We start from the raw sequence: 27,606 nt of genomic DNA, 5'->3' as shown, positions 1-27,606 counted from the left end.
TCCCCTGATGAAGGTGAACCCCCAAAATGAATTGGGCAGACTGAATTTGAATTTACTTGAGGAACAGTGGATTTTGAAAGTGATTCTATGAGAATAAATATGCTTAAACTGGAATACAAGTGGATTTGCTTCCAAGGGAAGGAGACATTGATGCACTTTTACGGGTACAAGCTGTGGAGCAGGAGACACAGACCAGATCTAATCTGGCGCTATATAAACAAATGTAGCCAAATACTTCTACTTTCTGGCACGCGATGAGTGGATTTCATAAATACGACAATAATGAATGAAAAATACACGGCATGCATAGACAAGGTCTGCTATGTAACATCTGGACTCCTGTAAACCTAAACAAACACCAGTAATCAGACACTAGGGACATCACCTGAAGCTCCTAAGATTTTCCTTTTGTTTGGTATCTTGTTTTTGGGAGGTGGTTTTTTAGGATAAGCTATTTTTGGGTGTGTCTGGGGGTGGGGTGTGTCAGGTAGCACCTGTGGTAGACGATGGGATAGAGGATAAGGAGTGCCATGCCATCCCTTCATATATTTCTCCCCCCCTATATTCACAGTACCCTTTTACCAGTTGTCCACTTTGCTGTTATCAAGAAGTGGAGAGAGGGGAATCGGCAGGCGGCCCCTTTAAGACGGAGCAGAGGACGGACATCAGAGGATACACACTTGAAGAAGGCGGGGACGGAGAGCACGTCAGGTTGGTCAGTAGTTGGTCCAGCTACACGCGGCATGGGAACGCAAGGCGGAGAAACCAGCAGGGGAAGACCGGAAAGACAGAGAAGGGCTAACAGCTTTACGAGAGAGAGAACCGGAGCCCAGGGGAGCTCACAGCTTGTTGCCGAGCAGAGCACCCTAACCTGGCGGAGGAGGGAAAGCCGAAGCAGAAGACCAGACCTCACTGAAGGACGCGGAATCACCACGCCACGGCCCCGGAGTGACGTGGCTCTTACAGGTGCGTGTGCGTCTACGGGACTTTTGGAAAGGCTGAGGGGTGAAAGGGACCCAGGGAAAAGGAAATAAGTGAGACAGAAACAAAGACAAGAGCAGAAATCATCGGCTACTCTTTCTTTTGGCTGCTCCAACCTCTACACCCTCCCTTCACATTTATGCATAGCTATTATGTATCCCACACATCCTCCCTTGACTAAACCATACAGCAAAAACACTTACTTGAGTCTTTTCCTTCTGTCTGAGGGACGACGGCGGCCGAGGCACACCAAAGGGACTGAAGAGAAAGACCCTGTGGGAAAGAAGAATATAACGGAGACAATCAATCATTGTGATTTCCTGTAATACTAATAAAAAGTGCATACCAAGAAATTATTCAATGCAGTTGTAGTATGTTTATCTAGGGACCTGTATCGATACTCCTATTTCTGACCCTTGTCCGGGTATTATTCACTAATGTCCATACAACGGCACAGAAACCCGTTTTCAGATTAAGTCATAGCGCATGCTGTCACATTAGGCAAGCACTATTCCTCCAGCCCCCTAGAAAGCACATCGAGTTCTCTAAACAAACCAAGCCTCCAGCAGACCTGGGAAATCCCACGCTGCCATTGTTTTGATTTCGTTCGAGAACTCCTGTAAAGAATGTAAGAACGACCAGTTCTTAATGTCATCCTTACTGACGTCTTATGTCCATCCTTACGTCAAACTCGGCACCTTTCAGGTATACATATACCGACGCTGCCCTAAGCAAACACACGGTGGTGATGAGCTTGGAGCAGTGACTACTTGCCGGAGAGCCCAGCTGATGCAGGAAGCCCACGGACGCTGCCCCTCCCTTTTGACGCGCTGAGAGTTATGCTGTCTTTTCTCCTGCCGAGAAATCCAGCATCCGGCGTTTCCAGCTTGCCCTCGCGGGTAACTGGGATACCGAGTCCTGAGACAGAGATACCAGCCCTCCTGCCTTCTAAATCCCAGGTACTGAACTGACTAACTCCTGACAGAGAATTCTTGAGTCAGATTCTTGGCAAAACAAACTTAACTTAAACTGCTACTTACTTACTCCCTCCCATGTATTAGGCTTAGGTCAGGTACACCGGGGTAGGCGTAGTTAGAAGCACCAGTTGAGTACGATTAGTCAATGTTTATATGTATGTATATCTTTTATCCATTTTAAAGTATCATATGCGGGAAGGAGACGGTGGCAGTGTCTCCAACCCGCTTGCCAGTCAGCCTCGCTCTTGAGGATTGAAAAGATCGTGATAGTGATTGTGTCACTTTTATAATTGAACTAGCACTAATTTTCTAAAACTGTGTACTATTTTTAAAATTTGAAACCGCATTTCCCGCACTCATTTTACAGCAACACTTGCCTCTAGACACACTTGTGTGCCTTCACAGTCACTGATAGCGCTGGTTGCCGCCTCCCACCTCCCATTGTAGCAAGGGGGTGGTAGGCATTTGCGGCACTTCCGGTCCCACTAGGAGCGGTTAGCGCTCTAGTGGCTGAACACAGGGCTATATAGGCGGAGCACCGCAGGAGCTCGCTGCGGGAAGGAGACGGTGGCAGTGTCTCCAACCCGCTTGCCGGTCAGCCTCGCTCTTGAGGATTGAAAAGATCGTGATAGTGATTGTGTCACTTTTATAATTGAACTTGCACTAATTTTTAAAAACTGTGTACTATTTTTAAAATTGGAAACCGCATTTCCCGCACTCATTTTACAGCAACACTTGCCTCTAGACACACTCGTGTGCCTTCACAGTCACTGATAGCGCTGGTTGCCGCCTCCCACTGTAGCAAGGGGGTGGTAGGCATTTGCGGCACTTCCGGTCCCACTAGGAGCGGTTAGCGCTCTAGTGGCTGAACACAGGGCTATATAGCCCTCGCACCCCCCGAGCGCGCAGCGATCGCGCGCAGCCCCGCCTAAGACCTGCCAAAGAGCTGCCCGTCTGCGCCCGTCCGCGACAGGACGGGGCCAGGGGCCTGCTACTCTGCCGCACTTGGTATTATGGACGTTCCTACAACCACCCCTCATATCAGGTATTCTGCACATGTCCTACTTGCCCTACAACCCCAGGACAAATATAGTTGTAATAACAGATTGTCAATATGTCCCGAAGGGCCTTTCTCCTGCATTTTATGTGGTTTTCATGCTACTCATTCCCATATTAGAGTTGGGCGCCCCTGTGATAATCCTGATATTCCTAAAGGTTGGAAAAGTTTTCTACTAAATGTAAGGTCCCTCCCTAAACATCATACACAACTCTGGGACACTATACACAGTATCAAACCAGAGATTTGTTTTATTACTGAAACCTGGCTCAAACCCCACACTATCCCCGCTATCACCTTAGGAATACCTATGGGGTACAAAATTCTTCGCTAGGATCGGCTTGAGAAAGTAGGAGGCGGGATCGCCATTATATATAAAGATACTCTGAATATTAGGGTTCTAGAACAAGTAATGCTACCTACTATGGAAGTAGTAATCTTTCATCTAAAAGCTAGCCCTAAGGTACACTGGAAAGGGGCACTAGTATACCGTCCACCCGGACCTAATGCTGGGTTTTCCCTAGCCTTGACAGAACTCTTAGCTCCCTATATTAAAACCAACGAAAATTTTATTTTACTCGGAGACTTCAATTTTCACATTGATGCTGCAGACCACCCTGATACAATAGCACTTTTGACAGATCTTGCTCTACTGGGCCTTCATCTTCGTAACAATGGTCCCACCCACACAGGTGGCCACACCCTGGACCCAATTTTTACTTCCCTCCCTAAAGTTTACTGTCAACCCCCCAAGTACATCTACTGGTCTGATCATAAAATGCTAGACTTTTCTTTTCTGTATCTACCTCAATCCACTAATCACCTTATTACACAGCCCATTAAACGCAGACCATGGCATAAAGTCACTCCTGCCAGTTTCGCACAAATCTGGAAGCAGCCAGTACTTTTAAACTCGGATGACGTCGAGACATCTCTCTCCAAATTTAACTCCACTCTGGTGACAGCCATTAACATACTGGCTCCTCAGAAAACGGTTAAACAGCCAACTATGGCTAAGAGGGAAACTTGGTACACTGAGGCCCTCAAAGCAGAAAAGCAGGGATGTAGGAAATTAGAGAAGCGATGGAGACGGACACATAAGGGGTAAGACAAGGAACGATATCTGGTAGCTATGACCACTTACTACAAAAATATTAAAAAAGCGAGGAAAATTAGTCTTACCTCCCAAATAATAGAGGCAGGCAATTCTACTCGAGAGCTATTTAAGGTTATACAGGCCTTCACCAACCCAGTAATGTGTGAGAGCCCGAATGTTTTTACCCAAGATCTCTGCAATAAAATCTCCCAGTTTTTTGAAGATAAAATCGAGGGGATATATACGAAAATTATGAAAGTCTCAGGCCCTCTAGAGACTGTGGCCTCTGAAATCTCTCTAACGGTGACCCCTGGGAATACCCTTTATGTAATCCCAGAAATAACTCTTCAACAATTGACCACACTTATTAACAAAATGAAGACCGGCTCCCCCAATGACTTGATCCCTGCCAAAATGATTTCCCCCCCTGACGGAGTCTTTAGGCCCCACTATTCAAAGACTAATGAATCTCTCCTTTGCCGAAGGGCAACTTCCACAACCCTGGAAAGAAGCGGTTGTGAACCCCATACGCAAAAACACAACCCTACCTTGGTCAGAGCTCTCCAACCTCCGCCCTATTTCCCTCCTCCCTTTTATTAGCAAACTGGCTGAGAAACACGTCAACACCATCATTTCCAGCTTTATCGAGGCGACAGGGGGTCTGGACCAATCACAATCTGGGTTCAGGCCCAACCACAGCACTGAATCGGCCCTCCTCTCGGTGACTGATAAGATCAAAATGTCACAGGATAGAGGGGGTTCCATGATTCTAGTGCTGTTGGACCTGTCCGCGGCCTTTGATACCGTGTCTCATAACATCCTCCTCAGCCGTTTGCAGGGAGTGGGGATTGGAGGCTCAGCACTATCCTGGCTGGAGAGCTTCCTTTCCGGGAGGTCGCAATCTATTAGCCTGGGCCCCTACCGCTCCACCTCGAGGGTGCTCACGAAGGGGGTGCCACAGGGCTTATGCCTTAGCCCTACATTGTTTAATGTATATGTGGCCCCCCTTGCTGAGATTGTGCGGAAGTATGGGTTCACACCGGTCTCCTACGCTGATGACACCCAGCTCCTCTACCCTTTCAGCTCCCTTGGCCCTAAAGTCAAGGAAAACTTTGCTGAGGGTATGAGGGCAGTGTCACATTGGATGGCCGCAAATTGCCTCCAATGTAACGTTGCAAAAACAGAGGTTATGCTCTTCGGCAAAGCAAGTCTTCTGTGGTCTCCAGACTGGTGGCCGCTGGATTTGGGTCCAGTTCCAACATCAAAGCCACACGTTAAAAATCTAGGCGTAAAAATCGACCAAAAACTGACCCTTAAGGAACATACCAACCACATTGCAGGACTGTGCTTCCATACCATTGGCCTTCTAAGACGAGTCTTCCCGTATCTCCCTGACATCTACAGGAGGACACTCGTACAGGCCCTGGTTACCAGCCGTCTGGACTACTGCAACGGCCTGCTGACATTAGCAAACGCAGATGCAGTAGGCCGTTTGCAGGTAGTCCAGAATACTGCGGCTAGACTGGTCATGAGTGCACCGGCTAGGACTCCCTCTAAGCCCTTGTTGGATGAACTGCATTGGCTCCCTATACGGCAGCGCATCAGTTTTAAGATATGCTGTACGGTCCACAAGTGCTTATATGGGGATAGTCCTAAATATCTCTCTCAATCACTGGAGCTGTACCAACCTAGCCGGTCACTCCGCTCAAGCAACCAAGCTCTTCTGAAACCCCCTGCAACAAAAAAATCCAGACAAGGAGACCGAGCATTCTCCTCAGTCGGCCCTGCCTTATGGAATAAGCTTCCAACAGATTTGAGAATGACCACCAACCATCTCTCCTTTAGAAAAACATTAAAAACTCTCCTCTTCCGGGAAGCATTCCAGCCCCATTAATCTCTCTCACTGACTCTGCTAATGCTCATGGCTGGCAAAGCGCGGAGATACCCTTACGGGATTGATTCCGGCGCGATATAAGAAATTAAAATAAAAAAATAAAATAAATATGGCTAAGAAACCATATCAATGCTTTTACAGTATTATTTTATAATCCTGCTTTTACTGTATGCACTTTACTTAACCTTAAGTATTGCAATTGTAGCGATTCATTTCTCTTGTATGAGAAAAGAGACTGATCAATAAATAACACCCTTTTATTGAACACGCCCATCTCTTCTTTCTCTACAATCTGGTGAAACTAAGTATGCACGTACTGACTGAGTAAAATAAGTGTCTTTTGTTTTCACAAGACTCTGGAGATATACTCTTGATTAGGGAGAGCAAAGTTGTCATGTTCTATGGTTGTCAGAAACTAAATCCCTTCTTGTCTATCCAGGGAGGTTAAACTCCTCCTTGCCTATTCGAGAAAGTTTCTAGTGAACTCTGAGCTAGCTGGCACACAAAACTTAAGTCTAATATCGTCAGTAGAAGACCTAGTTAACCTCTGTCCTACGTCTATACTATTGAAGATATTATTCCAATGCGCAGAGCCTATTGGGATAATAGGAACTACACTACATGGCGCCCAACGTTTGGTAAGGCGATAAATCTAACGCAAGACATTAGAGTAACTCAGTCGTGCTTTTTCACAAAGACCCTTTCTCCCGTAATACTCCAAAGACGTCTGGAGTGGGTCAAAGGTTAAAATCCGCCAAACTTAGTAGGAGGAGACTCCGATGTATGGTTTTTTGGTTTATTCAACGTTGAAGGATACAGTGTTCCAAAATATTGTGCACCTAATCTTTGTTTCCGTGGAAACCTGATCTGCAACAAAAACAAAAAACCTTGCTGTCAGTAAAATGTCAGACAGCGAGGGAGAAAGGGAGGCAGCTAGAATAGCAGCTCAACTCCTAGCAGACGACACAAGTCTCCTGCAAACTGACCCGGGCAATACTCATCCCGGTCAGCTTAAGAAAAACTATAACTCTTAAGCTAATAGAAAATGGACTGACATCAAGAGGCGGTACAGTCATATTCGTAATTGAATATTTGTCATTATTGTACGGGCCTTCGAATTAACCCGCTCTAAAGAATCAATCTGTGGTTCATTTATCAAAACAATGCAACTACCTGACAAAACCCATGGTTATTCAAAAAAGGGGAGTTTTAATGAATTACTCCATCTAAATAGATTCTTTATATACATTTGTACATTTTTTAATACTAACGGTAAAAAGGAGAGCAATTTGCTACTAAGAAGGTGCAAGAAAGGAAAAAAGAGGTGATTTTTTTTTTTGCAAGCCTCAAAGAAAAGTGACACAGAAAATAAACAATTTCAATTAATTAAATAAAGCTGATTAAAAATTCCAGCTTATCCGGCAAACGACCACTGATTATTTACACTTATACATTTATACAGTCGTGAATAGCGTGTATAATGTAATTCCTGGTGGTCCAATTTGCATTTAAAGAAGCGTCGACGTTTCGACCCGTCTTTTGGTTCAGGGGTGACTGAGAACCTCGACCTGCGGGTCTTCCTCAGGACATATATGGCACAACCTTCAAACCGTAGATCTATCAAGGACATGAACCCATGAATTTTCAGTGGGTGACCTTTGTCCTCTTACTTCAAAATGGACGATATGGAATTTTTGGGCGTAATTTACCCACCATCCAGACAGGCGGTCGGGGGGTGTCGAACTTAATCCTAGATGTTTCCAATGTCTACTCGAGCAGTTAATGATAGTGCAGACACAATTCCCACAGAGGCATCAATTGTCGCTTTCAAAGTTAAACGCCCACCGCTCAGCGAGGTGTTCAATTTGTCTACTGGGACAGTTAATGGTGATTCAAAAACAGTTTCCGACGTGGCATCAAAAAGTCGCTTTCAAAGTTACGCGCCCACTGTTCAACGGGACCGCTGTGCAAAATCCAGCCTAGAGAAATGTGCTGTAATCCAAGCACCAAGAACGCTGAAAAACTTACAATCAATTCTAGGTTTCCTGAATTTCGGAAGAACTTATATTCTAAATTATGCAGAGAGGGTTAAACCTCTCTATGACTTAATAAGACCAGATTTTAAAAGAATCAATTGGACTCAAAAACACACAGAAATTTTGAGATCTTTACAAACAGACATGTTAGTTAAAACAAAACTACAAACACGCGATAACACACGCAACCTTGTAATCCGAGTCATCCCAGGAAGATGCGGATTCACATACCTAACCTCTAATGAGGGAGAAACGGTCCCAATAGCATACAAATCTCATTTGTACACAGAAGCTGAAAAAACGTTCAGCATCAAAGAAAACATTGTTCATGCGGTTCAAACAGCTGTAGCAAGAGAAAGAGACCAAGCTGACGGCAGACGGATTAGTCAGAACAGCAAAATCAGCTTTTGAGGCATTAACAAGCCCATGTAATTTACCTACTATGGCACTAAATCCAAAATGGATACAATGGGAAAATTCTTTTACTACAGACAAAGTAAAATACTATTTTGATCCGGAAATGAAAAAATTTAAAAAAACTAGAATATGAAAGAGAATATCCTCTGCCAATCGACATTCTGCCCATACGACAGTACGCCTGTGTAATATATACAGACGGACATGCTCAACCCTCAGTTTGGGGAGAGCAAGCATATAACGCTACATGCGAGATTATAAAAGAGGTGTGGTGAGGAGGTAAATTGAAACCTCTATTTACGAAAACACACTCAGTGGAAAACAATTCAGAACAACAAACTGAAATAATAGCGTTAAAAATGGCGCTAGATAATGCCGATCGCGAATTTCCGACACTAATAGTGTGCGATTCGTATTACTGCGTCAAATCATACAATAACGATTTACAGAAATGGATTCAAAACGGTTACAAAGAGGACACAGGTGCCACAATCAAGCAAAAATCGCTTTGGGAACAAGTAGTTCTTTTAAAGAAAGAACTACGAAAGACTCACGTGATACATTCACTGAGTGATCAGCGTGATGGCGTTCACGTTGCAGGGAATTCATTGGCTGAGACAGCCACAGCGGAAACAACTAAATCGGCTTCCGTAGCTACAAAAAAGTGTTCTGAAAAAAACATTGAAGGGGAAACAATGCTGGCGGTGAAAAAGTCATCAAAAGGCGACTGCTCAGCGCTACCCATCAACTATCCACTCAATTATACATACATAATCGATGCAAACTCCGTTCCTTTTGCTCTAATCCATGGAGTGGGGGATTGAGTAATTCCAAACACGAACAGGAGACTCTTGTTAATAGCAGACGCACATATGGGTGAGGGTCTTAGACACCTTAAGCTTAGGGATTCTCTGGAAGAATTACAATCAATATACTGGTGGCCAGGAATGAGCCTGGAACATCACATATTTGTAAAAAACTGCCCAGACTGTAACAGAGATCGCAGTGGCGACCGAGACGGTATATTACCATGGCGTTTCGCTCGAGATTGGATTAAACAATAAAAAAAAAAACAGTATGAATAATACGTCATATTAACATGTAGAGACTATTTTCACTTATAGATGTAGACCCCAGCACTCGGCTGACGTCTGAACTGTTATAAAAGATTTGCGAGTCTATAATGGCATATACGCTAGAAGCATGCTACATTCTGACCAATATCCTGCCTTTTAGCTCTCGAGCTTATGAAGGGGGGGCATGGCCAGCATGGGCATTACATTGCGGGACTCTTCTCACTTCCTTCCTGAGGGAAACGGGATGGTGTAAAGAAAAAACCAAGGCATAGAGCAATCTATAACGGCAAAGGTATTAGGTTCGGGAGCTGGGTGGGTCAAACATTTAATAAGTGTCCAACGTAGTCTTAATAATCTGCCAAGAAATTCTCTGAGAGGTCTCAGTCCGTACGAACTATTGTTTGGGACTAGAATGTTGATCCAGGACCTCGATAGTCAAACTTCAGTGGTGAAAGAAAAATGCTTTGATATCAAAGATCGTTTGGCTATGTTACAGGACTTAAATGAAAAAAGAAAAGACCTGAGCAACATAAAGCTGAAACCACAGCCAACAGCCACTGAAGAGAAACCACCTGTCCCAGCAAGGTCTGTCTGGATTCCAAAAATCGGGGATCTGGTCAGAGAGAAGATCGCGGTAAAGAAGGAATTTGGGTCTTCTTACAGAAAAGCAGTTCCTGTCTTGTCTGTCAACGGGACAAGATCAGTAGTATTTCCACCCCTTGCTGGTAAAAAGGAGAACCGAGTTATATCCATCGACCTGGTTAAACCACAATCATGTGGCCGATAACAAGTAGTAGGCCAAGTGGACTCCCAAGAAGTAGTGGAACACAAAAGTTTGCTACAAATACAGAGGTTCAAACTGAGAGACTAATCACATTTGATAAACCTACAGTGACTCAACTAGGACTATGCAACAAAGCCATGGAGCTTAAACCTCTGGAAACCCAAATCAAAATTTTACATCAAGAAACACCAATCTACAATGATGGAACCACTGACTATGCTAATGAAACAAAGCAAATTCAAAAAGCAAAAAGGAATCCAGAAACAATTGAAACAATTGACAGAACAGCATCAGGCTACTTCATCAACTTCGATGATTTTTCTGAGGATGCAAGTGAACCTGGGGAACAACCAACAACAAAAACTTTTAAAGATAAAGCAAAGGAACTCTTTCATCAACTAAAAGAAACCTATCTGATTTCTCCATGGATTGAACTTTGGGTGGCACTAGGTGTATTCATCTTCATACTTTGGCTCATCATGGTACTATGCTTGGGACATTTTATTGAGGGAAAATATGTTACAATGGACACAGCAAGTCAGAATATCAACCTGGTCCTGAAACCACACAAGTCTTCACACATCGAGAAAAGAGAACTTTCTTCAGTAAACTTCACAGCCAATCCTATACCCGGTGGGGTAGCATGGGACAAAACTGATTACGAAATCTATGGTCCGGTCGAGCTCCTGAAGTATCCTCATCAATTCAAGATTTCATTGAGTGACTTTGTAAAAACCAAGCACATTCGCTGATGATTGGGACTTTGAAAGTATTAATGGTATGATGTCAGATCTAGTGATGTCAGCTAAATTTACAGAACATGATTATTTGCAAGGTTCATCTAATTATGACCAGATGTATTGTTACAACCACTATGGTAACCATTATCTGCATAAATCTGCTCAACCTAGAAAAGTTTTAAATTATAACCAATGGGAACATTGTGCAACTCCACCAAAAGGAAGTTCAAAAACATTTTATGATAAATGTTCATACTTCTCAGGGTTTAACACAAGTAATGCAGAAACGTTTTATTTTAGACTGTTAAATAAGACAGGAATGAAAACCATGCTTACAAACACAAAGTTAATCTATTCAGAGACATTTTTTGAAAAAATGAAAACATTTGGTTTTGATTTCTGGAACAATAATATTGAAACGAAAACGATCTGGGGTACAAAAGATTGGCAAGTGCAAGGTATAGAATCATTATTTAGAGCCTGCATGATCCCAGAACAAATTATATTTTTGAATGATACAATTCAACAGACAACCTGTCTTGGCCTAGCCAAAATCAAAGACTTAAACAAACCGTCTATTCCAAAGCCAACACCCGACAGTAATAGCACTACAGATGTTGAGATAGACATATCCCATATTTTGAACCAAAACAGAACACATCCTGATTGGAAAAAATGGTTGATCTGGCCCACAGACACAAATAACTGTCAAGATAGATTCCTGAACAAAACACAGGGGTTCACATTGACCAGGCCAGACCTTAGATACTCCCAGAGACAACATCCAGGGATTGTAACTACTTACAGTGTAGGGAAACTCTGCCTTGAATGGCTACAAACATCCACACTGGTTGAAATTAAGCAACACTTGACTTTACTTAAAGAAGGTGCTGACTTGCGTGATTTCATTATGGGACCACGCAAACAGCGTCAAAAACGTTTCATAGCGGCCTCTATATATGCAGCTTACAACGAAGCTTGGAAAGAAACTCAAATTGAGACAGCAGAAAAAATACGGGAAATTGACCGTGTTAATTTGGAAAAATCACTTTCTGTTGTAGACAATGGGTTAATGACTGTCTTCCAGAATATATTCACTGGACAGTATTGTATCACCTGCAATCGATATAATAGAGCAAGACTTACTGATGTTGCAACACGGTCAGTCCCAATTGCGTTCTATTGTACAGCTTGGCTGGACGTTACAAAATATGCGTTCAGGCTACGTGCCTTGGCGTTTAATCAATACAACGTCATTATTCAGTATCTTTAACCTTACTGATACACAAATCAGCTTGGCACAAAAGGGTGCAGAGTATACAATTCTGAGCATTGAAAAACTTGAGAGATTACCATTGACAATGTCAGAACGACCTGTCATTGAATGGATAATACATGGGATAATAACTATTCCGATAACGACTTTCCAGTTTCGATACTGCCAAAAATATATACAGGCAGGCCAGTATGAAAAGTTGGGTAAAGGATACATTAAGTCAACATGGAACTTACCTTATACACACACATGTTACAGTAATAAAGGACAGAGTGTATTTCTTAGTGGTAATAATTGTGAAAAATCACTAAGTGGTATACTTCTGTGTCAGGGTATAAGTTTACATGGGGCCTGTGAGGGGACTTCAAATAACCTTTCATGTCACCAGCTCGGCACACCTGCAACGCAAATAGAACCATTCTTTAGACGGCTTTCTAACGGGAGCTACATTGTAATTGTGGATCACAGATGTTGTGGCTTGCTGCCAGGAAAACCTTATCTAGTAAGCGTGAGCTACATGTTCACTTGTTGTGAGAGAGTATTGTTTCCGAATGACACTCCAGACAGGGAGGGAAAAATTTGGCCCAGTTTGAATATCTCTTCTATTCGAATTGATACTTTAAGCAGAATGAAGACTGTGCTCCTACAGGCGCCAATTCGCTTGACGTCATCAAAAGAAACGTATGATCTCCAAGTTGCAAGGACAACGGGAGAGATACATGCATTGTTATCAACAAATTGCCCCCTACACTTCGCAGAAATGCTAAGCGACATCTTAAATATTTCTGATACAAATGGTATCGCGAGTGTATTTAAGACCGTTTTTACGGGACTGTTAACACCATTTAAAGCAGTCCTGGGTATTTTTCCAAATTTCGGCCATTCCATCTTTGGCGGACTTCCACTCCTGTTGGGACTCGTAGCAGGCATTTTATTTTTGCTACTCTTGCTTCGTTATGGCAAGCCATGTCACAGACAAGACTCCAGCAACAATGGAAGAAACGATCCTAGCTATACGCTACCGGGACCGCATAACTAAAGTCCTTGGATTAGCCCGGCTAAGAGATCTGAATATGACCTGGTTTCTTTCGTTCAGACCCATATGGCAGAATTGTGTTATACCTGTATTGAGGTGCATGCTATGCGGCGAAGAATGCGTGTTGGACACCTGTCTTACATTACAATCAGAAGTACCATTGGATGCAGATACTTTGTTGAGTCCAGTAAAGGCTCATGCATTGTGCTGTCCCCAGCGGCTACCTTTCCTGATGACGGCATTCGTGGAGACTTCACCACTACGATTGAAGGGTAGTGAAGTACAGGATGAAAGCAGCATCAACCAGGTACGACCTTCTGTAAGCAGTGCTGATCGAAACATCACTGAAAGCGAACATGTTCATGACTGCATGGTAGCAACATTTTCCAACTTGGTCGAACTTTCACCAGAAGCGGTAGACTGTTTTTTCGAGAGTCTGTCTGAAATTATGTTTTCACCAGAACAGAGAGAATGACTTTGAGCAAAATTGCACACAGCGTTCCCTGAACTCTGAATTTGGCCTTCAGCTTTGAAAAAACAAAGCAACTGTGAACTATTTTTTCCTCTTCTCCCCTGAAAAATGATAACTTTTTCCCAATCCAAAATATTTACCTTTTTTGGCACTATCTTCTGCTTAAAGTAGAACTATTCTTAGAGAACAGAGCTTCTATTTTTTAGGAACTCTAGAGACAATACATTACCTCAACCTCTAGCTTATTTACAAGTATTTGTATTTATATGTGATGAAGTGGTCTCGCACCTTTTTCTTCTGTATTAAGAGCCATTTCATGTGTTATTTGCGCAAATCATTCATGCTGATATAAAATGTGCATCCTTTTGAATGATTACACTGCTTGAATGCATACAGTAGCTATACTCATTTTTCGTGTATTTCGCATATGCCATTTTTCAAATGCAATAAATGTATTTTGGGGTGGTTCGGTATACACATGCACTATTGGTTTTGTTTACTATTGCGTAGGTTAGTAAATATGGACATAAAAGCGTGGAGTGGGTGTAGTATGTTTATCTAGGGACCTGTATCGATACTCCTATTTCTGACCCTTGTCCGGTTATTATTCACTAATGTCCATACAACGGCACAGAAACCCGTTTTCAGATTAAGTCATAGCGCATGCTGTCACATTAGGCAAGCACGATTCCTCCAGCCCCCTAGAAAGCACATCGAGTTCTGTAAACAAACCAAGCCTCCAGCAGACCTGTGAAATCCCCCGCTGCCATTGTTTTGATTTCGTTCGAGAACTCCTGTAAAGAATGTAAGAACGACCAGCTCTTAATGTCATCCTTACTGCCGTCTTATGTCCATCCTTACGTCAAACTCGGCACCTTTCAGGTATAAATATACCGACGCTGCCCTAAGCAGAGACACGGTGGTGATGAGCTTGGAGCAGTGACTACTTGCCGGAGAGCCCAGCTGATGCAAAGAGTCCACGGACGCTGCCCCTCCCTTTTGACGCGCTGAGGAAGACGCTGTCTTTTCTCTTGCCGAGAAATCCAGCTTCCTGCGTTTCCAGCTTGCCCTCGCGGGTGACTGGGATACCGAGTCCTGAGAACGAGATACCAGCCCTCCTGCCTTCTAAATCCCAGGTACTGAACTGACTAACCCCTTACAGAGAATTCTTGAGTCAGATTCTTGGCAAAACAAACTTAACTTAAACTGCTACTTACTTACTCCCTCCCACGTAGGGGGCTTAGGTCAGGTACACCGGGGTAGGCGTAGTTAGAAGCACCAGTTGAGTATGATTAGTCAATGTATATATGTATGTATATCTTTTATACATTTTAAAGTATCATATGGCTAAGAAACCATATCAATGCTTTTACAGTATTATTTTATAAACCTGCTTTTACTGTATGCACTTTACTTAACCTTAAGTATTGCAATTGTAGCGATTCATTTCTCTTGTATGAGAAAAGAGACTGATCAATAAAGAACACCCTTTTATTGAACACGCCCATATCTTCTTTCTCTACAATCTGGTGAAACTAAGTATGCACGTACTGACTGAGTAAAATAATTGTCTTTTGTTTTCACACGACTCTGGAGATATACTCTTGATTAGGGAGAGCAAAGTTGTCATGTTCTATGGTTGTCAGAAACTAAATCCCTTCTTGTCTATCCAGGGAGGTTAAACTCCTCCTTGCCTATTCGAGAAAGTTTCTAGTGAACTCTGAGCTAGCTGGCACACAAAACTTAAGTCTAATATCGTCAGTAGAAGACCTAGTTAACCTCTGTCCTACGTCTATACTATTGAAGATATTATTCCAATGCGCAGAGCATATTGGGATAATAGGAACTACACTACACAGTGTGCTCCTTCTTGACCGACTCTTCTACACGAGGAGCTACATACTTTCCCTACAGGGAATGGGAGACAGAAACACAGAGACCAACAGACACACACACAGTCACACACACACGGGAAAGCATAGTAGGAAAACGCTATATACAGTTTTTATATGCTTGCATATGTACATTGTTTTAGAAAGATGGTGGAACTATTTATTCTGTTCAATGTGCTTATTTTGCTAATTACTTTTATCTGCTTCTATTACCATTGCAGTTCTGAAGAGATAAAATCCGACATATATGATATTGGTGTAATATATCCAATATACGAAATATTACTTTGCAGCGAAACTCCTTGTAATACGCTCGTACTAGAGACATGGGAAAATCGGGCCTTGGCCGAATAGGCGCCATCTTCGTTTTGTTTCCCCGTCCTCACTTAGTTTAGTTCCGAAAGCACGTGACACCCTTTAGGATAGAAACTGAGCGGTCAGCCTAGGCTAAGAATGAACCATTACTTCTGGTCCTGGGAACTCAAGGTCGCATCTGCCTTTTAAGTCAGATAGGCACATTCCTGTAGGCGCCGTGCCTGTACTCCCGTGCACCAGAACGAAAGGGAGTCACCTTCTCTGACCTGCCCCCATAATAGCATAGCTGAGTTTCAAACTAATCAACTGTGCCTTATATGGGCTTTCCTTTTTGGCTTCACGAGAAGTGGTACTTTTCCATGTAAGGGGTTTCATGTGTTATGCTGAAAGTATATATGCACTGTTTTGAATGTGATCCAGTAGTCTCCTCTACAGCACCTTTGAGATGTTGTAATTTGGCAGCGGCTGGTTTAAGCATTAGCATAAGATATGCTGTTTTCAGCAACTATTGTAACATCGTGCGGACTCCTTTTTGTATTTGTGGCAGCCATTTTGTCTGCCACATGTTGCCATGTGCTCACCATGTGCTTTGTCCTACCTTCTTGTTAACTGCGCCTGAAATCTGCCCAGCAACAGGCTATATTTAGCATCCCCCACTTTCACGCATGCCCAGGCATGTCCAGTAGGGTCTGCAGCTGTTAGTAATTAGTTCCAGATAGGAATGTGTTTACTAGTTTCTGAAAACTGTTAACTCCGCCCACTCATTGATTGTGCCTTCCAATATGCCCTTATATGTACATAAAACTTGCTCTTGTGTTTTGTACCACCTCCTTTTGAGCCCCTGCGTGGGTATAAAAGGACCATGCTTTCTTTGTTAGGGGTGCTACTTCATACAATACTGAAGGGTGTTGTTTGGACCGTAGTACCATCTCATGAGGTGTAATAAATATTGTTTTTCTATTTCCAGTTTCTGTGCCAAATTCTTATGGTCTGAGGACTTTGTGCAGAGAAGGACGAGGCTCATCACTACAGTGAGGACGAGAGAGAGGCTCCTCTAAATAGAGTACTTTGCATAATAAACGATTGAACCTTCTCCATTGCCGACTGACTGATTATTGGTAATTGGTATATGGGCTATTGGTAAGTATAGTCCTATGGTATATCATTTTTGGGTAATTCAGTTGGCGACTACGCCGGGACTCCGCGATAGGGCCATCCCCTCCTGTAAGCAGGAGTGAAGGGACAGGGAGGGGTTCTGGTCAAGTGGGTGGACTGAAAAAGGATCCCTATTGAGAAACCAGTTTTTGGTCGGAAAATGTCCACTCTCGCGCCAAGTGACCTTCCCAGCTGCTAAATAACCTTTCGCCGGAGTCCTTCGGGCTTAACCCGGAACAGCTGACCGTGTTGGTCTACAGGAGTCGGCAGTGGAGAACACGCAATCAGACCTGAGTGCACCAGGTGAGTGACTTATTTTGGCATCCTTTGGAATTGCACTGTTGAACGGTGCCTTTGGAAACAGTTAACTGTATTTTGGAATTTGGTGGTTGGTGAACCACAGGGAATCTGGGGGTCCGACGTGGCAGCGGAGTGGCTGCACGGGTGGATGCCCCACAGACTTGTTTGGTGATTAATTGAGACGTCAGATGCCCTGGTGTTGCACAAGGGGTGCTCGATCGGCCGATCTTCTTCGGAAAAGCCCGTAACAGCAACTGGGTAAGCTTGGGTCCTGGAGCTACGCGCCCAGTCATCCTAGTCCAACCAGCATAGGACTATGGGATCGTCCGTAAGAAGGTCCGTGGTTCGCCCGTCTGATGATCTCTGGGCAGTCTCTGGACTGTCTCTTTTGTAAATCTGTGTAGTCTGGAATCAGGTTTGATCGATTCCCCGAACAGTCAACGGGCTCTGTTCGATTTGGAAGACATGAATTTGGAATTGACGCCTATTTGTACTGTATTAAGAACGCCGGCTGTACTTTGGTTATCAATCGAAATTTATGAAGCCCATGTGTGAGTGGTGAATGCGATTGTATGATCTGAGAACGAATGAGTATATAGAAGATGGACATGTCCTGGTGAATGGTGTGTTTGGAAAGTACGAGTTGTTGAATGAATAAATATGTTGTGTTTTAGTAAATTGTGTTTTGGATGTTGCTGTAGTCGGAAGAGTGGGCGTTTGGATGAAAGGCAGCCTGCTCCTCCGGAGGGCAGCCCGAGTTTTGATATGTATGTTAAACATGGTATCTCTTCCATTTTGTTTAATACGATCTGGAAGATGTACACCAAAGATAATCAGGAATTGCAATGGCCCTTAACGGGGTCTTTTGATGAAAGAAAAATTAATTATTTGCAAAATAAATTGTTCGCCAAAAGGAGCCGTCAGGCAATGTTCGACTCTTTGACCCTATGGTTAAAGGAAGCAAAACGACGGCGAATGCGAGAGGAGAAATTAGGAAAAAATTGAATCCTGTCAGACAATTAGGCAAAAGGCTGTGGCATATGAGAAAGCAAAAGTAGAGAAGAATATTGAACAAACTGATAGACAATTTCGATTACAGGCGGATAAGAGTTATGTGACACGACACGTTTTCAAGAACAGTGGGTTTATACCCCTTGAAAGAGAAGCGAGGTTCTCGCATTAAAAGCCCAGCTTCCCGACCCCCGTAAGAATCCTACGGCTTATTACAAAGAACTTACTGAGGCAGCTAATTCGGCTGTTAATAGGGGTGAGCGGATTTTGCGTATTGGCAATCCGCGGATTTGCGGATTTGCGTATTTCGAAAATACGCAAAATCCGCGGATCCTAGCGTATTTTTTTTTTTTTGTGTTCGCACGGGTTTCTGCAAGTTCGCGAGGGTTTTATTGTACAAAACGCTCGCGAAAGTGCAGAAACCCGTGCGAACACAATGTGCCTACTCATGGGTATTGCGCTCGTGAAAGTCAAGGATGCAAAGTCTATCCAGCATCACAGCTGATTTTCCACGGTAGATTTGGTAAAGAAGGCACATTGCCCAGCCTCGACGACGCTCTCGATTGTTTCTGGGCTGATGAATGAGTCACTGCATTTGAGCTTCAACTAGTTCCAGCGACCATGTGTGTGTTACTATGCAATCGCGCCGAAGGGCGCAGGGGTCTCTTGAGTGAGCTGCTGTTGCTGTAGTATTTTACAATGGCGCCAGCAAGCTGCCAGCGCCGTTGTAAAATAGTTACAAAGTTAGCTTGCACAGGAAGCACTTGGATAAAATAAAGCAGCACCTGCTTCGTTTTATCTAGTGGTTCCTGTGCAAGCTAACTTTGTAACTATTTTACAACGGCGCTGGCAGCTTGCTGGCGCCATTGTAAAATAGTTACATGAGTGGGGGTTCAACTTTTGAACCCGTTACATCCGCGGATTTTTTTTTCGGATTTTGTGGAAAATACGTAAAATACGCGGATTGCGGATTCACTAAAAATCCGAAAAATCCGCGGACGTAACGGATTTTCCGCTCGTGCCTAGCTGTTATGACCCTTGCTGACATTGAGTTATTTTTCGGCCTATTGATCCCGGTAGATATATGGAGACAAGTGCATGACCAAGACCATGTTGCAGATTTTGGTGGAACATGGGACCAAATTAAAGATTGGGACAGAGACCGGAAACCGAGTGATAAGCCTCAAGCAGAGATCTTAGCTATACCTGCTCGTATTATAACATATAAGCAAACCCTTATTCCTCCACGTAAGGTGGATTGTGATAAGCTGTCGGCTTGTAAACAGAAAAAGGACGAAAATGTGTCTGATTTCTTTACTTGGTTTGAGAAAGTATTCATTAATTTCAGTGGTCAGGATCTGTCGACGGAGGGTGGTACACGGCTATTCGTAAACAGATTTGTCACTAATTTGCTGCCTGAGATAATGACACGATTGCAGGCTGCCGAAAGTAAGTGGACCACCTCCACCCCTTCCGTTATACTCAGTATGGGTCAATATTATGAACATCGGGAAAATAAGAGCAAGGACAAGTCTGATAAAAAAGTTAAGGATTTGAAGACCCGAGTGTTGTAAGGAACAGGTCCAGTTGCTGAAATAGGGATAAATCAGTGTTCTCATTGTAGGCAGGAAGGACACTGGTGAGCCCAGGGTGGGGTTGTGTGTGTGGGGGGTTGTGTGTGTGGGGGGGTTGTGTGTGTGTGTGTGTGTGTGTGTGTGTGTGGGGTGGTTGTGTGCTTGGGGGTGTGTGTGGGGTGGTTGTGTGCTTGGGGGGTGTGTGTGGGGTGTGTGTGTGTGGGGTGTGTGTGTGTGTGTGTGGTGTGTGCGGGTGTGTGTGGGTTTCACAAGCCTGCTTTTTAGAACTGTGTGAACGATTGCAAAGGTTGATTAAGTGCATAGGCACGCTAGTGGAGATTTGATGTGAAAGCGCCAATATGTGTATAGGCGATGGAGCTTTAATTCCATACGTATTCCAACTACATGGGAAAGATGCTTGCTTGTATCGTGGCAAGCAAGCAGTGTTGTGGGAAAGGGTTGCAAAGAGGGAGCAACGACCTGGGAGGAAAGGGGGTGGGGAGTCAAGCTGTGTTGTGGGAGGGCTTTGCGGAGATGGGTGGAAGAAAGCAACAATGAAGGGGTTTAGGTCAGGGAAAAAGGTCAACCCAGTGATGTAAATTTAGGCGGGGGAAATGGTACATGACATCACTCGCTACCACCCGTGGTTTTTAGGTGAACTGGCGCCCATGATTAGAAAATGAAAAAAAGCACCCAGACTTCGGAGGGTGGGAAGGATCTTTTAGAGATAATCAACAACACTTGTATGAAAGTACTGATGGTAGCCAGCAACCACACTAACAGAGTGCTTAAAATAAAATTAAATGAGCAGCTGTGAGCAGCGCCGTACAAGCAGCGATGGGCAGGACATGGTCCAAAAGCAGAACAATGACACTACAGATAAGCTGCAAGGGGCGGGAGATGTTGTGTAGGAACGGTATGGGGAGATTAGATTAACTGGGAGCAGCACCATGAGCCAGCCAGCAAGGAGAAAGCAGAAAGAACAAGCGATGAGCGCTCTGTGCTGGGGAGGGCCATTAACCTGCGAGATCAAAGGAAGGGTGGGCGGGACATTGGTGAGCGAGGGGTGAGGGGGTGTGCAGCCTGGTGAGCTGAAGTGGCAGCAGAGGCATAGTATCACTACGTGAATAGCTGAACACAAAGCAATGACTTTGTGTGGAACAGAATAGAGATGGGTGTACTTTTAGAGTTTCTGAACTGCACAATATGCTATTCTGGTTGAAAAATCCTGGCTTCCCACTAGACCAAACTGTGTGATCCACGGCTCATCACTTTACTTCACTATCATTTTGCTAAGCCAAACAATATGAGAGCACAATGAAGTAATCCAGCGCAGCACAAAAACCTCACGTACAGGTTAATGTAAGCAAAAGTGCTAACATTTAATAGCAATACAGCCTATAGAAATAAATAACATGACAAACTGACATTTTGAATAACGTGTCAATGTTGTCAGGTCATGGGAATTTTTGCCAACGTTTCATTAAAAAAATATATATTACTTTCAGTAAATGTCATTCAATTATATGAGTATGTATTTTTTTGTGATGCTGAGAAATCGATATTTTTTCAATTTAGACGATATTTTTTTTAATTTGCTACCTCATGTACGTCTTTCGATGGCTTGTGGAGTCAAGCATGGGCGTTTCATAAACATGATAGAAACCCAAAACTATTGAAAAACATGGGTGCAATGACGTGTAGTTTATTTGTCTAGCCTTTGCTGTGATCCCTAATATCAACCAAATTAGTTCCAAGTCTGAAGGAAATCGGCCTAGCTTCCTAATGCGAAGTCTGCTTTGCTTAATGTGCATTTAAATCTACCGCCATGTAGTGGTTTTATTCGACATTAGAATTTTTTCAAATATATAGTGTTCTTTTAACTAGACTAGGCTTGTGTTTTGTGCACATAAACACTAATGTTTTAACTTGTGAAGATTGTACCCAGACTTTGGCAACAAAATAAGAGGATTTTCACTTGCTGATGCGTATGTTGTCACTTCCGGACACATTGCATTCTGTAACAATATTATGCTTTGTCTATGCTTTTTAGGTATCTGCTCTGTTATCTGTAAGATTCGAGATGCTTTCGAAAGACATGTTAGATTATGATTGCGAGTTGCTGCGGACTTGGAAATGGTGAATAGCTAATGAAAGAATTGTTAGAAAGTCTGCACACTGCCTGTAGAATTGGGTAGGTTACGTGTAATCTGTTTAAACAAAGACTGCGTGCGACCTGATTTACCAACAGACAGATTATTTCCTGGGCTCGGCTCGTGCTTTGGCTGTTAGAGCTGAGAGCATGGCTCAGCCCTTCCCATGAATTCTCAGGTTCCCCACCTCTAGCAGTCACACAGACAACAGAAGCATTACAGGTCTGACCCCCAGTGACCCTGCCATTGCTCAGCCCTTCCCATGAATTCTCAGGCTCCCCCACCTCTAGCAGTCACACAGACAACAGAAGCATTGGAGGTCTGACCCACGGTGACCCTGCCATGGCTCGGCCCTTTCCATGAATTCTCAGGCTCGCCCACCTCTAGCAGTCACACAGACATCAGAAGCATTGCAGGTCTGACCCCCAGTGACCCTGCCATGGCTCAGCCCTTCCCGTGAATTCTCAGGCTCGCCCACCTCTAGCAGTCACACAGACAACAGAAGCATTGCAGGTCTGACCCCCAGTGACCCTGCCATGGCTCAGCCCTTCCCGTGAATTCTCGGGCTCGCCCACCTCTAGCAGTCACACAGACAACAGAAGCATTGGAGGTCTGACCCCCAGTGACCCTGTCATGGCTCGGCCCTTCCCATGAATTCTCTGGCTCCCCCACCTCTAGCAGTCACACAGACAACAGAAGCATTGCAGGTCTGACCCCCAGTGACCCTGCCATGGCTCAGCCCTTCCCATGAATTCTCTGGCTCCCCCACCTCTAGCAGTCACACAGACAACAGAAGCATTGGAGGTCTGATCCCCAGTGACCCTGTCATGGCTCGGCCCTTCCCATGAATTCTCTGGCTCCCCCACCTCTAGCAGTCACACGGACAACAGAAGCATTGGAGGTCTGACCCCCAGTGACCCTGTCATGGCTCGGCTCTTCCCATGAATTCTCTGGCTCCCCCACCTCTAGCAGTCACACAGACAACAGAAGCATGGCAGGAGTGACCCCCAGTGACCCTGCCATGGCTCAGCCCTTCCCATGAATTCTCAGGCTCCCCCACCTCTAGCAGTCACACAGACAACAGAAGCATTACAGGTCTGACCCCCAGTGACCCTGCCATTGCTCAGCCCTTCCCATGAATTCTCAGGCTCGCCCACCTCTAGCAGTCACACAGACAACAGAAGCATTGCAGGTCTGACCCCCAGTGACCCTGCCATGGCTCAGCCCTTCCCGTGAATTCTCAGGCTCCCCCACCTCTAGCAGTCACACAGACAACAGAAGCATTGGAGGTCTGACCCACGGTGACCCTGCCATGGCTCGGCCCTTTCCATGAATTCTCAGGCTCCCCCACCTCTAGCAGTCACACAGACAACAGAAGCATTACAGGTCTGACCCCCAGTGACCCTGCCATGGCTCAGCCCTTCCCATGAATTCTCAGGCTCCCCCACCTCTAGCAGTCACACAGACAACAGAAGCATTGCAGGTCTGACCCCCAGTGACCCTGCCATGGCTCGGCCCTTCCCATGAATTCTCAGGCTCCCCCACCTCTAGCAGTCACACAGACAACAGAAGCATTGCAGGTCTGACCCCCAGTGACCCTGCCATGGCTCGGCCCTTCCCATGAATTCTCAGGTTCCCCACCTCTAGCAGTCACACAGACAACAGAAGCATTGCAGGTCTGACCCCCAGTGACCCTGCCATGGCCCAGCCCTTTCCATGAATTCTCAGGCTCCCCCACCTCTAGCAGTCACACAGACAACAGAAGCATTGCAGGTCCGACCCCCAGTGACCCTGCCATGGCTCGGCCCTTTCCATGAATTCTCAGGCTCCCCCACCTCTAGCAGTCACACAGACAACAGAAGCATTGCAGGTCCGACCCCCAGTGACCCTGCCATGGCCCAGCCCTTTCCATGAATTCTCTGGCTCGCCCACCTCTAGCAGTCACACAGACAACAGAAGCATTGGAGGTCTGACCCACGGTGACCCTGCCATGGCTCGGCCCTTCCCATGAATTCTCAGGCTCCCCCACCTCTAGCAGTCACACAGACAACAGAAGCATTGCAGGTCTGACCCCCAGTGACCCTGCCATGGCTCGGCCCTTTCCATGAATTCTCTGGCTCCCCCACCTCTAGCAGTCACACAGACAACAGAAGCATTGCAGGTCTGACCCCCAGTGACCCTGCCATGGCTCAGCCCTTCCCATGAATTCTCTGGCTCCCCCACCTCTAGCAGTCACACAGACAACAGAAGCATTGCAGGTCTGACCCCCAGTGACCCTGCCATGGCTCGGCCCTTCCCATGAATTCTCAGGCTCGCCCACCTCTAGCAGTCACACAGACAACAGAAGCATTGGAGGTCTGACCCCCAGAGACCCTGCCATGGCTCAGCCCTTCCCATGAATTCTCAGGCTCGCCCACCTCTAGCAGTCACACAGACAACAGAAGCATTGGAGGTCTGACCCCCGGTGACCCTGCCATGGCTCGGCTCTTCCCATGAATTCTCAGGCTCCCCCACCTCTAGCAGTCACACAGACAACAGAAGCATTGGAGGTCTGACCCCCGGTGACCCTGCCATGGCTCGGCTCTTCCCATGAATTCTCAGGCTCCCCCACCTCTAGCAGTCACACAGACAACAGAAGCATTGCAGGTCTGACCCCCAGTGACCCTGCCATGTCTCGCCCCTTCCCATGAATTCTCTGGCTCCCCCACCTCTAGCAGTCACACAGACAACAGAAGCATTGGAGGTCTGACCCCCAGTGACCCTGCCATGGCTCAGCCCTTCCCATGAATTCTCAGGCTCGCCCACCTCTAGCAGTCACACAGACAACAGAAGCATTGCAGGTCTGACCCCCAGTGACCCTGCCATGGCTCAGCCCTTCCCATGAATTCTCTGGCTCCCCCACCTCTAGCAGTCACACAGACAACAGAAGCATTGCAGGTCTGACCCACGGTGACCCTGCCATGGCTCGGCCCTTCCCATGAATTCTCAGGCTCCCCCACCTCTAGCAGTCACACAGACAACAGAAGCATTGCAGGTCTGACCCCCAGTGACCCTGCCATGGCTCAGGCCTTCCCATGAATTCTCAGGCTCCCCCACCTCTAGCAGTCACACAGACAACAGAAGCATTGCAGGTCTGACCCCCAGTGACCCTGCCATGGCTCGGCCCTTTCCATGAATTCTCTGGCTCCCCCACCTCTAGCAGTCACACAGACAACAGAAGCATTGGAGGTCTGACCCCCAGTGACCCTGCCATGGCTCGGCCCTTTCCATGAATTCTCAGGCTCCCCCACCTCTAGCAGTCACACAGACAACAGAAGCATTGCAGGTCTGACCCCCAGTGACCGTGCCATGGCTCGCTCCTTCCCATGAATTCTCTGGCTCCCCCACCTCTAGCAGTCACACAGACAACAGAAGCATTACAGGTCTGACCCCCAGTGACCCTGCCATGGCTCAGCCCTTCCCATGAATTCTCAGGCTCCCCCACCTCTAGCAGTCACACAGACAACAGAAGCATTACAGGTCTGACCCACGGTGACCCTGCCATGGCTCAGCCCTTCCCATGAATTCTCAGGCTCGCCCACCTCTAGCAGTCACACAGACAACAGAAGCATTACAGGTCTGACCCCCAGTGACCCTGCCATGGCTCGGCTCTTCCCATGAATTCTCAGGCTCGCCCACCTCTAGCAGTCACACAGACAACAGAAGCATTACAGGTCTGACCCCCAGTGACCCTGCCATTGCTCAGCCCTTCCCATGAATTCTCAGGCTCCCCCACCTCTAGCAGTCACACAGACAACAGAAGCATTGGAGGTCTGACCCCCAGTGACCGTGCCATGGCTCGGCCCTTCCCATGAATTCTCAGGCTCCCCCACCTCTAGCAGTCACACAGACAACAGAAGCATTGGAGGTCTGACCCCCAGTGACCCTGCCATGGCTCGGCCCTTTCCATGAATTCTCTGGCTCCCCCACCTCTAGCAGTCACACAGACAACAGAAGCATTGCAGGTCTGACCCCCAGTGACCCTGCCATGGCTCAGCCCTTCCCGTGAATTCTCAGGCTCGACCACCTCTAGCAGTCACACAGACAACAGAAGCATTGGAGGTCTGACCCCCAGTGACCCTGCCATGGCTCGGCCCTTCCCATGAATTCTCAGGCTCCCCCACCTCTAGCAGTCACATAGACATCAGAAGCATTGCAGGTCTGACCCCCAGTGACCCTGCCATGGCTCGGCCCTTTCCATGAATTCTCAGGCTCGCCCACCTCTAGCAGTCACACAGACAACAGAAGCATTGGAGGTCTGACCCCCAGTGACCCTGCCATGGCTCGGCCCTTTCCATGAATTCTCAGGCTCGCCCACCTCTAGCCGTCACACAGACAACAGAAGCATTGCAGGTCTGACCCCCAGTGACCCTGCCATGGCTCGGCCCTTTCCATGAATTCTCAGGCTCCCCCACCTCTAGCAGTCACACAGACAACAGAAGCATTGGAGGTCTGACCCCCAGTGACCCTGCCATGGCTCGGCCCTTTCCATGAATTCTCTGGCTCCCCCACCTCTAGCAGTCACACAGACAACAGAAGCATTGCAGGTCTGACCCCCAGAGACCCTGCCATGGCTCGGCCCTTTCCATGAATTCTCAGGCTCCCCCACCTCTAGCAGTCACACAGACAACAGAAGCATTGGAGGTCTGACCCCCAGTGACCCTGCCATGGCTCAGCCCTTCCCATGAATTCTCAGGCTCGACCACCTCTAGCAGTCACATAGACAACAGAAGCATTGCAGGTCTGACTCCCAGTGACCCTGCCATGGCTCGGCCCTTTCCCTAAATTCTCAGGCTCCCCCACCTCTAGCAGTCACACAGACAACAGAAGCATTGCAGGTCTGACCCCCAGAGACCCTGCCATGGCTCGGCCCTTTCCATGAATTCTCAGGCTCCCCCACCTCTAGCAGTCACACAGACAACAGAAGCATTGCAGGTCTGACCCCCAGTGACCCTGCCATGGCTCGGCCCTTCCCATGAATTCTCAGGCTCCCCCACCTCTAGCAGTCACACAAACAACAGAAGCATTGCAGGTCTGACCCCCAGTGACCCTGCCATGGCTCGGCCCTTCCCATGAATTCTCAGGCTCCCCCACCTCTAGCAGTCACACAGACAACAGAAGCATTGGAGGTCTGACCCCCAGTGACCCTGCCATTGCTCAGCCCTTCCCAAGAATTCTCTGGCTCCCCCACCTCTAGCAGTCACACAGACAACAGAAGCATTGCAGGTCTGACCCCCAGTGACCCTGCCATGGCTCGGCCCTTTCCATGAATTCTCAGGCTCCCCCTCCTCTAGCAGTCACACAGACAACAGAAGCATTGGAGGT

General features: G+C 46.1%; 1 protein-coding gene across 6 annotated transcripts in view; it reads right to left on the bottom strand.

Annotated features, from left to right (window-relative positions):
* LOC144806239 (uncharacterized) overlaps positions 1-27,606 on the bottom strand; it is a 115,338-nt gene that overhangs the window by 59,408 nt on the left and 28,324 nt on the right. For all 6 annotated transcript variants that reach the window (XR_013605733.1, XR_013605734.1, XR_013605735.1 and 3 more), the window contains exon 2: positions 1,185-1,254. The gene's annotated coding sequence lies outside the window, so the exon portion shown is untranslated. The remainder of the gene's footprint in view (positions 1-1,184; positions 1,255-27,606) is intronic.

Source organism: Lissotriton helveticus (assembly GCF_964261635.1).
Source record: "Lissotriton helveticus chromosome 1_1 unlocalized genomic scaffold, aLisHel1.1 SUPER_1_unloc_55, whole genome shotgun sequence".
NCBI lineage: Eukaryota > Metazoa > Chordata > Amphibia > Caudata > Salamandridae > Lissotriton > Lissotriton helveticus.
This window is presented reverse-complemented; position numbering and strand designations above follow the sequence as displayed.